We start from the raw sequence: 14,498 nt of genomic DNA on the forward strand, positions 1-14,498 counted from the left end.
GATGATAGAGGAACCTTGGTCATCAGGGTGTGTGAATGCTAGAGTAACAAAAGGTAGAGCTAGATAAATAACTAAGTGCATCTCTAAGTGCATTGGGAGGGAGCCAGCAGAGAGGACTCTAGAATTTTAAGTCAAGGACTAGGATTCAGACAAACCTCGCTTGGTTCTTTAAACTTCAGTGCTGTGTATTTATCTCCTCAATTTCTCTGAAGGGAAAAATGATTCTGAAAATCTCAGAGTACTAACCTTTCAGGGCTCCTTGGTAATGAGGGTGTCATAGCCTAAAAGTCTCTGTGGCAATAATTTTGAGCCGCTGGTCTTGACCTCTGATGAACCCAATGGCCCGCTGCAAAAGCTGGATGATATGACATGATGATTTTATACTCTGGATAAGGATGCCAAGAGTTTGATTAGGAAAAAACAATGATAATGGCCTCCTACTAGAATCTCATCCCACAAGTATCAACTCTTGGGAAAATAAACAATTAGAAATTCCCTTTTCCCCATTGGTTCTCAGTATTTAATAATGTCACATAGTTGTGATTCATTGTGCTTGTTAGATTATGTATTGAAAACAAGGACGTGAGAGATATTTTTAGAGTTCCAGTGAATTTCAAGCCAAACTATTTAAAAGTTCAAAATTTTAAGAAAGTTTTAAGATATACACTAAAGGAATTTTCTAAAGTGACTTTCCAAAACTGGGAAAATAAAAAAATCAGGGAAAATACCTTTGTGAATAAGATTTGAAAGTTTTTGTTTTCATTGACCTCCACTAACTGTGTTTTTATGTTATGACTCATAAGACAGTAATGCTTGGAATATTTTAACTTTGAGATTGAATGAAAGTGTTAGCTGGATAGTGCCATACCATGAGAAGTTCTTATCAAGTCTAACAAGGAAGTTGATGAATTTATTTTCCTCTAAAATTAAAAGAGAAATGTTGAGGAACAATATAGAGATTTGTGTGTTATTGAGATTATTTTAGTTCTATGTAAACACTAAGTTGTTTTGTTTGGAAATAAAAATTATATTTAATGTTTATATTCAAAATATTCATTGAATGTTGTATCATTTTTGAGACAATAATTGCAATAAATTTTGATAGCATAATTTGCTTTTTGCCAGCCTTCAATATAATTCATATATAAAATTGTGTTATTTAAGGTATATAACATGTTTATTTTATACACATATATATTGTGAAATGCTTATCACCATATTGTTAGCTATCACCACCATGTCACCCAGGTACCTAGGTAATTTTTCTTTTTGTGGTGAGAACATTTAAGATTTACTCTTTCAGACACTTTCAAGTATATAATACAGTTTATTAACCATAATCACTATGGCTTTACATAATATCCTCAGAATTTATTCATCTTATTACCAAAGTAATAACTAACAGCTCCCAATTTTCCCCATAATCCACTGGTAACCACTATTCTACTCTCTGTTTCTATTAGTTAAGCTTTTTTAGAATTCACATATAAGTGAGATTACATAGTATTTGTCTTTTTCTGTCTGACTTATTTCACTTAACCTATTTCCCTCAAGGCCCAACCATGGTGTAGCAAGTAGCAAGATTTCTTTCTTTCTCATGGCTGAATATTATTCCATTGTGCATATATATACCACATCACTTAGGTTATTTCCATATCTTGGCTAAATAAAATTACTCTATAATACTTTAAATTATTGTTAGATATGAGACTTTAATCTGTTTTTTTAAAAGTATATTTTCAAATTGCTCTACAAAGGGGATAAACTTCAAAGAGAATAATTCATAAAACCTATGGAAAACTTTATCAAACCTAAGGACAAGAAATATGCTACAATGTAAGATGCAATAATGGTTCTCAAGAATTTGACAAGGTTGATAGAGATAATATCCACAAGCATGTATTAATAGTCAACAATGCCAGAAGAGACATCATTGTTATACCATGTGTAATGAGCCAGAAGTGTGCTTGATAAAATTTAAGTGTGTAAAATTTAAAGTTGTGTAAAATTTGAAAAGGGAGTGCAGAGTCAAGAAGCCATATAAGGACGGGAAGCAGCATGAATGAAGGGAAGGCCATAGGAACGAACTGTTGAGATATTATAGGAACTACCCCACCTAGCACGACATACAACTTTCTAGCAGATCTTAAAAGTTATTAAAATATTAATATATTTTATTTATGCATTTTATTTTAATCCCATTTCACGTTATTTTTCTTCTTAGATATAATGCTAAATTAAATTCTAGAGAGAACAATGTAGAGTTGTCTTTGACTAAACATAAATATTTGAAAGAGTAGAAGAAACAGTTAATAATTCTTAATTTTAATTCTCCCTTTGTCCTCAATAACAAATGCCCTAAATCTTAGTTTGGCACATAGCTATGTAGATAACTATGGTATTTCTTAGCCCCTCTTACAGTTAGGTTTGGTTATATGACTAAGTTCTTATCAAAAAGAAATAGATGGAGGCAAGATCTGTCACTTCCAGCTAGTGCTCTTCAAGTTACTGAGCATTCCCTTCTCCTTCTATATCTTTCTTTCTGATATGTTGGGGCTGGAGATGAAGGATGGTTCTGGAGCTATTATCTGAAACTAAAAGATGGAAGGATGGAAGCTGTGTGTTGTATCCAGCAGAGCAACAGTTTTAGGAAGAAGCTTATGCCCCTGATGAGCCACTGTTCCAGCCCTGAATCATCTTCTGGTTTAATGCATCATGGCACATGTGTATATCTGTGTATGTGCGTGTGTGTGTGTGTCTGGCACAGAGTCAAATCTAATTGTAAGTAATACAGATAATAAAAGATGCCTCTCTCTGAAGTCACTCTTGTGAAATACTGATGATCCTTGAAAATGCTAATTGTACATGAGAAACTGCTTCTTTTGGAAATTAATATATGCTTGTATCAGAGTTAATGAAAGATAAACTCTGTATGACAACATTTTTTCCAAGTTCATCACAGTATCTGTTGTTAGAAGACATTTCCTCTGCAAAGTCGTCCCATTCACAACAACATGGATGGACCCTGAGGTATTATGTTGAGTGAACTAAGCCAGACAGAGAAAGATGAACTCTGTATGACTCCACTCATAGGTGGTAGTTGACATATAGACAAAGAGAACTGATTGGTGGTTACCAGGGGAAAGGGGGGTTGGGGGGAGGGCACAAAGGGTGAAGTGGTGTAGCTATAACATGACTAATAATAATGTACAACTGTAATTTCACAAGGTTGTTAACTATCATAATCTTAATTAAAAAAAGACATTTCCTCTGTCATGCTGTTTCAATTATTAAAACATTTGATAATATATATCCTTCTGTAATGATATTTAAGAAATTCTGTATATGTGTTATTTTTTTCTCGCTTGTACTAGGTCTCTTTAATGTCCTTTATCTCTCTTTTTTGTGGTAATGTTCCATCTCCATTTTGGGATCCATCCGATATGTATTATATTTTAATAGCATGTCCTCCACCAGTTTTCAGAATCACTAGAGACACTTCGGACTTTTTTAAATCCTCCTTAACACTTTTTAACAGTTTCAATACACAAATAAGTGCTTGGAAACAAAAAATTCCTATAAATAGTCTTTTCTATCTATTGTCCATCATTGTGAAAAATTTTACCAGATGCTCATTGTTTTAATGCCTAGAATAATAAGAATTACACAAGGGATTTTGGGTTCAAGATGGTGACATAGGAAGATACAGAATGCACTTTCAACCAACCACACAGCAAATCTACAGGGACACATGGAACAATTCCCTCTAAAAAAAGCCCACACAAAGGAGCTTAGAAATTCCTACACATTGAGAAAATGAGATAAATCCCACATTGAAATGGATAGAAGAGGCTGAGACATAATCTCACTATAAACCACACCCCCAGTGTGGCCATTCACAATCATGAGAGAGCTCAAAACCCAGAGCTTGTCCTGAGAAGTGAAGGGTTTGAACCCCGCTTCTGTCATGCTAACATTTCAGACATGCACCTGAGAGATGAAACCCGAAAACATCTAGCTTTGAAAGCCAATGGGCTTGCTGCCACAAGACCCACAAGGCTGTAGTGAATTGAGAAACAGCTCTTAAAAGGCTTGCACCTGCAGACCTACACACACCAGGGCCTAGTTCAAGGAAACTGATGGAAAAGTACCCCAACTTTCTATGAAAGAGGCTTATTTGCTTATTTTAAAACATAAGCAAGAGTTGCGACCATCTAATTTAACATGCATCAGAGCCCTATCTAAATACTCTCTGGGGACAGAGGCTTCAGGGTGACATCTTTGTGTCTCCCTCCACCTCTCTCCAGCTTGCTGCTATCTCCCAGAAAGGAGAGTGTGTGCTCATCTTGTTCCCTGATTTTTGTGGCTGCTGCCCGGAGAACACCTCTAAGTTACCTGGCTCTGGTAGCCAATCAGGATCATGCTTGTAGGTCCCATAGGACTAAACGGACAGAGAAAAATTCTTAAGGGGTTATTAGCCCCACGTCACAGCAAGAGACAACAGACTGAGGTCCCAGTATATCTGTGAAAGAGGCCTATTAGTTTATATCTAAAGCTGTGACTTGAGTGGCAGGCTTCTAATTAAGCACACATCTAAGGGCCAGCAGTACTCCTCTTCAGGGACCTTGGCTGGCACACAGTATTTTCATTCTTTCCCACTGCCATGTTCCAGAGTGTAAGTGTCTTCCAGAGGGAGGAGTTTAGACAATGTGGTGTTCCAATTTTTACCTCTTCTGCCCTGCTTTTTCCATCTGGGGTCCCAGTTATTGTTGCTTCAGCTAAGGGGATGCTCTTTGATCATATGGCTCTGGTGTCCAGTGGGGCTTGTCTTCCTGGGCCCCAAGGGACTGTAAAAATTAGAGAGACAGTTCTTGGCAAATGATGCAGTGTAAAATACACTGAAACACACCACTAGTTTTTATGTGAATGAGGTCTATTTGCTTGTCCTGGAGCTTCAGCCTGTAGGGTAGGATTTTGGTTTAACACACATTTGGAGCCTTACTGAGGTGCTCTCCTGGGACAGAGGCCAGTGAATACCATCTCTACATTCTTCCCCTGTATTGTTCTAGGTCACTGGTATTTCCTTAAAAGAAACTTACACATTCGCCTGGTACCCTGAATTTTGCAGCTGACACCCAGGGAGCACCTCTAGATCACCTGGCTCTGGTGGCCAGCAGGGTTTATACTCATGGTCCCGCAGGACTGTATATATCTGAATACTTTAAAAATGAAGTCTGAAGGTCTGGCCTCCAATACCCCTAAATTGAGGCACTAAGGAAGATGCTCCCTTTTGGGACATTGATGAGTTTGGCTCCCTCAGCTACTGGAAGCCAATTGAGGCATGTAGGCTGCTTGGCTAATTACAAATGTTTGGAGGACATTCAAATGATGGCAGGATTGTACCACAAGGTTGTTCTCCAAGAGGAGTCCACTTCTTCAAGACCGAGAGATGTGTCTTTCTTGTGCATTTTATTTAATGCACAGAAACAAACCCAAAGAGTCAAGGACAATGAAAAAACAAAGGAATATCTTCTAAACAAAAAAATAGGATTAAAAACTCAGAAAAATATCCTAATGGAATGAAGGTAAATAATTTAACAGATAAAGAGTTCAAAATAAGAGTGAGAAAGATAAAATAACAGTGATAAGGGTGTTCATTGAGCTCAGGAGAAGATTGGATGAAAAAGTAAGAACTTCAGCAAAGAAATAGAAAAATATAAGAAAGTACCAAGTAGGAGTAATAGAGCTGTGGCTGGCTCTGTGTCCAAGTGGTTAAATTTGCACATTCCCCTTCAGTGACCTGGGGTTCCCTGGTTTGGATCCTGAGCACAGACGTACATACCACTCATCAAGACATGATGTGGTGGTATCCAACATGGAAGAAATAGAATGACTTATAACTAGGATATACAATTATGTACTGGGGCCTTGGGGAGAAAAAAAAGAGGAAGACTGGAAACAGATGTTAACGGAGCCAATCTTCCTCACCAAAATGCATACCTTAAAAAACTGTAACAGACTTGAAGAATACAATAACTGAAATGAAAATATACTAGACAGGTTCTACAGCAGCCTAGATTAGGAAGAAACAAGGATCCGTGAACTTGAAGACAAAGCAGTGGAAACAACCCAATCAGAGCAGTAAAAAAAAAAAGAATAAAAAAGAGAGAAATTAGGTTAAGGGACTTATGGGACAACATTAACTGGACCAATATTTGCATTACAGATAAAAGAAAGAATCTGAACATACCACTACAAAAAATTGTTACTTTGCAAAGGAAGAGAGCAAGAGAAAAAGAAAGGAAAAGAGGAACTAGAAAACAGCCAGAGAAAAATTAATGAAATGGCCTAAGGCCATACCTATCAATAATTACTTTAAATGTAAATGGATGAAATTCTTCAATCAAAAGACATAGAGTGCATAAAAACAAGACCAATCTGTATACAAGATATATACTTCTGATGTAAGTACCCACACAAATACGGAAGGTGAAGGGATGGAAAAAGATATTCCCAGTAATTGAAAAACAAAATAAAGCTGAGGCAGCTAAGTTTATATCAGACAAAATAGACTTCAAACAAATTCTGTAATAAGAGACAAAGAAGGACATAATGATCGAAGGTTCAATCCAACAAGAGGATATAACATTTGTAAATATTTATGCATTCAACATAGAGGCACCTAAATATATAGAGCAAATATTATCAGACCTAAAGGAAGAAATGGACAGTAATACGATAAAAGTAGGACACTTTAATACCCCATGTTCACCAATGGATAGATAATTCAGACAGAATATCAACAAGGAAACATCTACCTTAATGACACATTACATCAATGGACTAAAGGTGCATATAGAGAACATTCTATTCAAAAGCAATGGAACACATTTTTTCCCAAGTGTATATGGAACATCTTCCAGGATAGATTATGTTAGGCAACAAAACAAGTATTAAGAAATTTAAGAAGATGGAATCATACCAATGATCTTTTCTGGCCAAAGCAGTATGAAATGAGAATTTTATTACAAGTAGAAAACGCGAAAATTCACAAATTTGTGGAGATTAAACAACTTGCTTGGACAACCAAGGACTGAAAGAAGAAATCAAAAGAGAAACTGAAAAATTACTTGAGACAAATAAAAAGGGAAAAACAACATACCAAAGCTTATGAGATGCAGCAAGAGCTCTTCTATGAGGGAAGCTCATGGCAATAAATGCCTATATCAAGAAACAAGAAAAATCTCAAATAAACAACATAATTTTACACCTCAAATAATGAAAAAAAAGAATAACAAATGAAGCTCAAAGTTGTAGAAGAAAGGAAATAACAAAAACATAAAGGAAATAACAAAGAGTAAAGTGGAAATAAATGAACTAGAGACTAAAAAGAGAATACAAAGATTGATGGATCTAAGATCTGTGTTTTTTTAAATACAAACAAAAATTTCAGGCTTTATCTAGACTCAGCAAGATAAAAAGACAGAGGGCTCAAATATATAAAATCAGAAATGAAAAAGGAGACATTACGACTGATAGCACAGAAATACACAGGATCATAAGAGACTACCATGAACAATTATAGGCCAACAAATTGGACAACCTAGAAGAAATGTATAAATTCCTAGAAAATACAACCTACCAAGACTGAATCTTGAAGAAATAGGCAATCTGAACAGACTGTTTACTAGTAAGGGGAGTCAATCAGCAATCAAAAACTTCCCAACAAAGAAAAGACAGGATGGCTTCACTGATAATTTCTAAGAGATGTTCAAAAAAGAATTAATGGCAATCCTTGAATTCTTCTGTAAAATAGAAGAGGAAGGAACACTTCCAAAATCTGTTTACAAGGTTAGCATTATCCTGATAACAAAAAGAGACAAGTATGTCACAAGAAAAGAAACTTACAAAGTAGTGTCCCCAGCGAACATAAATGCAAAAATGCTCAACAAAATATTAGCAAACCCAATTCAACAACACCATCATTATGTTAAAGACATCAAACACCATGGTCAAGTGAGTTTATTCCAGGGCTACAAGAATTATTCAATATCTGAAAATCTATCAATGTGATATACCACATTAACACAACAACATATAAAAATCATGTTATCATCTCAATAGATGCACAAAAATCATATAAGTTCAATATCAATTTATGATAAAAACTCTCAACAAAATAGGAATAGATAGACTGCATCTCAATATAATAAAGACCATATATGGCAAGCACATAAATAACATGATACATAAAGGTGAAAAGATAAAATCTTTTCCTATAAGATCAGGAACAGAGTAGGATGCCCACCCTCACCACTTTTATTTAACGTAGACTTGGAAGTCCTAGCCAGAGCAAATAGACAAGAAAAAGAAAGAAAAGGCATCCAAATAAGAAAGGAAGAAGTAAAACTGCCATTATTTGCAGATGATATGATATTATATATAGAAATCTCTAAAGACTCAATCAAAAAAAATATTAGAAATAATCAAAGAATTCAGTAAAGTTACAGATACAAAATAAATATACAAAAATATATTGTGTTTCTATGCACTAATAATGAACTATCAGAAAGAGAAATTAAGAAATTAAACCTAACTACAATTGCAACAAAAAGAATAGAATACCTAGTAATAAATTTAACCAAGGAGATGAAAGACCAGTACTTTGAAAACTATAAGACGTTAATGAAAGTAATTGAAGAAGACACAAATAAAAGATATTCTGAGCTCACAGATTGTAAGAATTAATATTGTTAAAATGTCCATACTACTCAAAGCAATATATCTATTTAATGGATTCTGTATCAATATTCCAAAGGCACTTTATACAGAAATATAACAAACAATCCTAAAATTTGTGTGGATTCATAAAAGTTCCCCAATAACTACAGCAATCTTTGGAAAGAATAACCATATTGGAGGCATTGAGGTTCCTGATTTCAAACCATATTACAAAGTTGTAGTAATCATAACAGCATGATATTGGCATAAAAACAGACACATAGATCAATGGAACAGAACACAGAGCCCAGAAATAAACCCACACATATATGGTCAATTAATTTAGGACAAGGGAACCAGAATAGACAAGGGAAAGGACTGCCTTTTCAGTAGCCAGTGTTGGACTAGACAGCCCATGCTAAGGAATGAAACTGGACCACTATCTAATATCACAAATGAAAACTAACTAAAAATGGCTTAAAAACTTGAACATAAGACCTGAAACCATAAAAATTTTAGAAGAACACATAGGCAGTAAACTCCTTGACAGCGATCTTAGTGATATTTTTTTTGGATTTAACACCAAAAGCATAGGCAACCTACCAAATGGAAGAAAATAATTGCAAATCATATATCTCATAAGGGTACATATTACATATCCAAAATACATAAAGAACTCATACAACTGAATAGCAAACAAAACAAAACAAAACAAAACCGAAAAACAAACAGATTAAAAAATGGGCAATAGACCTTAGCGGACATTTTTCCAAAGAAGACATACAGCTAGTCAACAGGTACATAGAAAGGTGCTCAATATTACTAATCACCAGGAAAATGCAAATAAAAACCCAATGAGATATCATCCCACACCTGTTAGAATGGCTATTATCAAAAAGACAAGAAATAACAAGTGTTGGTGAAGACGTGGAGAAAAAGGAACAATTACGTACTCTTTGAAAAAGAAACAATTATAGTTTCCATTTATTTATTTACTTATTTATTTATTTATTTATATTAAAGTAATATTGGTTTAGAACATGATAAAGGTTTCAGAAGTACATCATTGAATTTTGATTTTTGTGCAGACTATATCATGGTCACCATCCAAACTAATTACCATCCATCTCCATACACAGGTCCAGGCACAACTTTCACCCTTCCCCTCTGGTAACCACCAATCTAATCCCTGTATATATATATTTGTTTGTTGTTTTGGTTGTTGTTGGGCTCTTCTACTTATGAGTGAGATCATACGGTATTTGACTTTCTCCATCTGATTTATTTCACTCAGCATAATATCTCAGGGTCCATCCATGTTGTAGCAACTGGAAAGATTTCATGATTTTTATAGCTGAGTAGTATTCCATGTGTATATATACCACCTCTTCTTTATCCATTCATCCCTTCATGAGCATTTAGGTTATTTCCAAGTCTTGGCTATTGTAAATAATGCTACAATGAACATAGGGGTCCATATGTTTTCATTTTCTTTGTATAAATACCCAGCAGTGGAATACATGGATTATATGGTAGTTATATTCTTAATTTCTTGGGGAATCTTCATACTGATTTCCATAGTGGATGTGCAAATTTACACTCCTACAGGTAGTGTATGAGGATTCCCTTTTCTCCACATCCTCTCCATCATTTATTTCTTGTCCTGTTAATTATAGCCATACCGATGCACATGAGGTGATATCACATTGTAGTTTTGATTTGCATTTCCCTAATAATTAAGGATTTTGAACATTTTTTCATGCACCTGTGGGCAATCTGCCTATCTTCTTTGGAAAAGCATGTCTTCAGATCTTTTGCCCATTTTTTAATTGGGTTGTTTGTTTCTTTGTGGTTGAGATTTATCAGTTCTGTATGTATTTTGGATATTAACCCCTTGTCAGACAAGTGGTCTGCAAATATCTTCTCCTGATTGTTAGATTGTGTTTTCCTTTTTGTTGATGGTTTCCTTTGTCAGACAGAAGCTTTTTAGTTTGATGTAGCCCAAATTGTTTATTTTTTCATTTGTTTCCCTTGCCTGGTGAGACACAGTATTTGAAAACATGAAGCTGAGATCTATGTCAAAGAGCATACTATGTCTTCTAGAAGTTTCACGGTTTCATGTCTTACATTCAAGTCTTTAATCCATTTTGAATTAATTTTTATGTATACTGTACAATAATTGTTTAATTCAATCTTTTGCATGTGACTGTCCAGTTTCCCCAACATCATTCATTGAAGAAACTTTCCTTTCTCTTCATTTTATGTTCTCTCATTATATGTTCTTGGCTCCCTGTTGAAAATTAGCTGTATATAGATGTGTGGGTTTATTTCTGAGCCCTTCATTCTGTTCTATTGAACTGTGTGTCCATTTTTCTGCCAGTACTATGCTGTTTTGATTACTATAGCCCTGCAGTATATTTTGAAGTTAGGGAGTGTGATACCTCCAGTTTTGTTCTTTTTCTCAGGATTCTTTTGGCTATTTGAGGTATTTTGATGTTCCATATAAATTTTAGGATTTTCTGTTCTATTTCCTGGAAAATGTCATTGGAACTTTGACAGGGATGGCATTAAAACTGTAGGTAACTTTAGGAAGTATGAATATTTTAACTATGCTATTTCTTTACTTTTATCTCTATTGATTCTCCAAGTCTTTAATATTGTCACATAGCTATGATTTATTTTTCTTGATCAGTTATGGATTGGAAATGAGGATGTGACTGATATTGTTAGTTCTCCAGAAAGTTTCATGCCAAGTCATTTAAAAGTTCAAGATTTCAGGACATTTTGCAGGCGTAGACTATGTGGACTTTCTAAAGTGCTTTCCATAGAGGAATAGCATAAAATCAGAAGTAACTTTTTTTTGAGGAAGATTATGCCTGAGCTAACATCTGCTGCCAATCCTTCTTTTTTTTTGCTGAGGAAGACTGGCCCTGAACTAACACCCGTGCCCAACTTCTTCTACTTTATATGCAGCACACCTCCACAGCATGCTTGATAAGCGGTGTGTAGGTGCACACCCAAGATCCAAACTGGCAAACCCTGGGCTGCTGAAGCAAAATGCATGAATTTAACCACTATGCCACTGGGCTGGTCCCAAAATCAGGAGAAGTAATTTTTTGTTATGTGCTGTATCTTGAATTGTTTCCACAAAAAATGTGTTGAACTGCTCACTCTCGATATGTGTGAAAGTGATCTTGTTTGGAAGTTGGGTCTTTACTGATAAAATCAAGTTAAGATGAGGTCAGTAAGGTGGGTCCTAAGCCAAGATGATTGATATCCTTATTAAAAAAGAGAGAAATTTAGACACAGAGACACACAGGGAGAACAACATGTCAAGACAGAGGCAGAGATTGGAATAATACATCTACAAGCCAAAGATAGCTTGTCATCATCAGTAGTCCAGAGAAAAGTATGGAACAGATTCCTCCTCAGGGCACTCAGAGGGAACCAACAATGCTGACACCTTGACTGCAGACTTCTGGCTTCAAGAATTGAGACAATAAAGTTGATTGTTTAAAGCTACCCAGGTTGTGGCACTTGTTATGAGAGCTTGGAAGCCTAACATACTATGTAATCTTTGAAAGATATTTTCTTCGACCTTTGCTAACTGCATTTAAATATTACAATGTATTCATAAAGCTGTAATGCTTGGAATATTTTATTTTGTGGACTGAATGAAAGAATCTGACAGATAATGCTGTAAAACCATGAGAGTTCTTACCAAGCTTAAAAGGAGAGATGATAAATTTCTTCTTTTAGGGGCCAGCCCTGTGGCCGAGTGGTTAAGTTTGCATGCACCACTTTGGTGGCCCAGTGTTTCAATGGTTCAGATCCTGGGCGTGGACATGGCACTGCTCATCAGGCCATGTTGAGGCGGCGTCCCACATGGCACAACTAGAAGGACCAACAACTAAAATATACAATTATATACTGTGGGGATTTGGGGAGAAAAAGCAGAAAAAAAAAGATTGGCAACAGTTGTTACCTCAGGTGCCAATCTTTAAAAAAAGAAAAAAAACCTTTTCCTTCTAAAAATAAAAGATTTGAGGAACAATGGGAATATATGTGTTACACAAAGTATTTTCATTCTATACAGAGATTAAATTATTTCGCTTAGAAATCAAAATTAAATTTATTTTTAACTCAGAATGTTAAAAATTGTATCATTTTCTGACAATAATTGCAATAAATTCCTTTAATGAATTTACTTTGAAAAGCTTTAAATTATTGTTAGATGTGGGTCTTTTTTATTTTTTCTTTTAAAATAGTATTTGCTCATTTGGGTCAAAATGAGATTAAGGAAAAGCCAATACTGGAGTATAAAGTTGAGGTGCTGTTATTGGCCATGAGGAGTTAATTTTGCTAGCCCCTCCTGAGGAGTGTGCATAGTGTTTCCCAGAGTAGCTTCCATGAGAAGCAGGAAGATGCAGCATTTACACAGTCTCCTGTGCCATTAGATAAGCTTACCCAAGGGCAAGAACTCTCTAGGCTGACTCATACATGGGTCAAGTGGACACCTGGACTTGGAGAAAGCTCCAGACTGAACGTGAAAGATCATGTTGCAGATATGAAGCGAACTACTCTTAATGCAAGCTGAGTCTCAGCTTGCACAGAATTAACTAATGTGTCTGCTCGTGAAATCAGAGATAGTCTGAGAGAATGTGACATGGAAAAGCAGACATGTTTGGGACAATCATGAATGAATATTTGAGTGTGTATACTCTGTCCTTCTGGAGCTTATAGTCCATTGAAGTGAGAGAAATTAAAAGAATAAGCATTCAAATTATCATATAATTATAGAAGCACTACAGGCTAAGCAGAAAAAGAGGCAATTTCTCTGAGAGAGACTAGAGGGATGACATGAAAAGCAATTTATGTGGAGTTTCATAGAAGAGTTTTCTGAGGAAATAATTTTAAGGCCTAATTGCTTTTAGAGATGCATTTTTCTAAATCTGGTAAATTTTTCACTGATTATTCTGTAGTATACTGGTAATATTAAATAAGCCAATAGGTTGGTTTAACTTAGACAAATCATTTAATTCAGTTTAAAGTGGAAGAAATAGATTGACAGTAGGGTCTTCCAAGGCTCAGATTAATAGAGCTCATGATTGACTGAGACCTTGCTTAGACAAGGAGGCCCAACCGACTTGGTAAGCTCAATTGGATATATGACACGTTTTAGAGTTTCCATAGGGCAGTGCTATAGAGCTATGACTCATTCATGTACCTTCCTCCAAGCTAAAGACCTGAGAAAAATACTGTTTTGAAAACCAGGAGTCTGTAAATAACATATATAGATAAAGTAGGCTGCATAAAATGGAATCTGACCAAAGTAACTTAATCAGCCCCTTAAAAGAAGGCAACCAAAATATTTCCTCTAGCTGCAGCAATTCAAGTTATTGTATTTAACTCTTTAGTGCTCTCTCTCTTTTTACCGATTTTATTGAAGTATATTTTACATATAATAAAATTCACTGAATGCCTACATAATAATTTTCTCAATGCCACCATAGGTGAAATTATTTTCTTCTCAAGGAATAGAAAATCATGGAGCTGTAGATTGGGTTGTTTGAGTTCTAAATATCAATCTACCATCAGATTTGCTATGTTAACCCATCAGATATCAAATATAGTTATTATTTTTCAAACCCCCTATGCTGCATGCTTAAAAAAAACCACTTGCTCAGACACTCCTTAGCTGCTGACAGGGTTTAATGACTTAAGAAAGCAGTTATTCACAAGTTATTATACCTGTCCTGGGGCTTGAAAAAGAAGGA

The sequence above is a fragment of the Equus asinus genome, chromosome 20 (assembly GCF_041296235.1).
Source record: "Equus asinus isolate D_3611 breed Donkey chromosome 20, EquAss-T2T_v2, whole genome shotgun sequence".
NCBI classification, from domain to species: domain Eukaryota; kingdom Metazoa; phylum Chordata; class Mammalia; order Perissodactyla; family Equidae; genus Equus; species Equus asinus.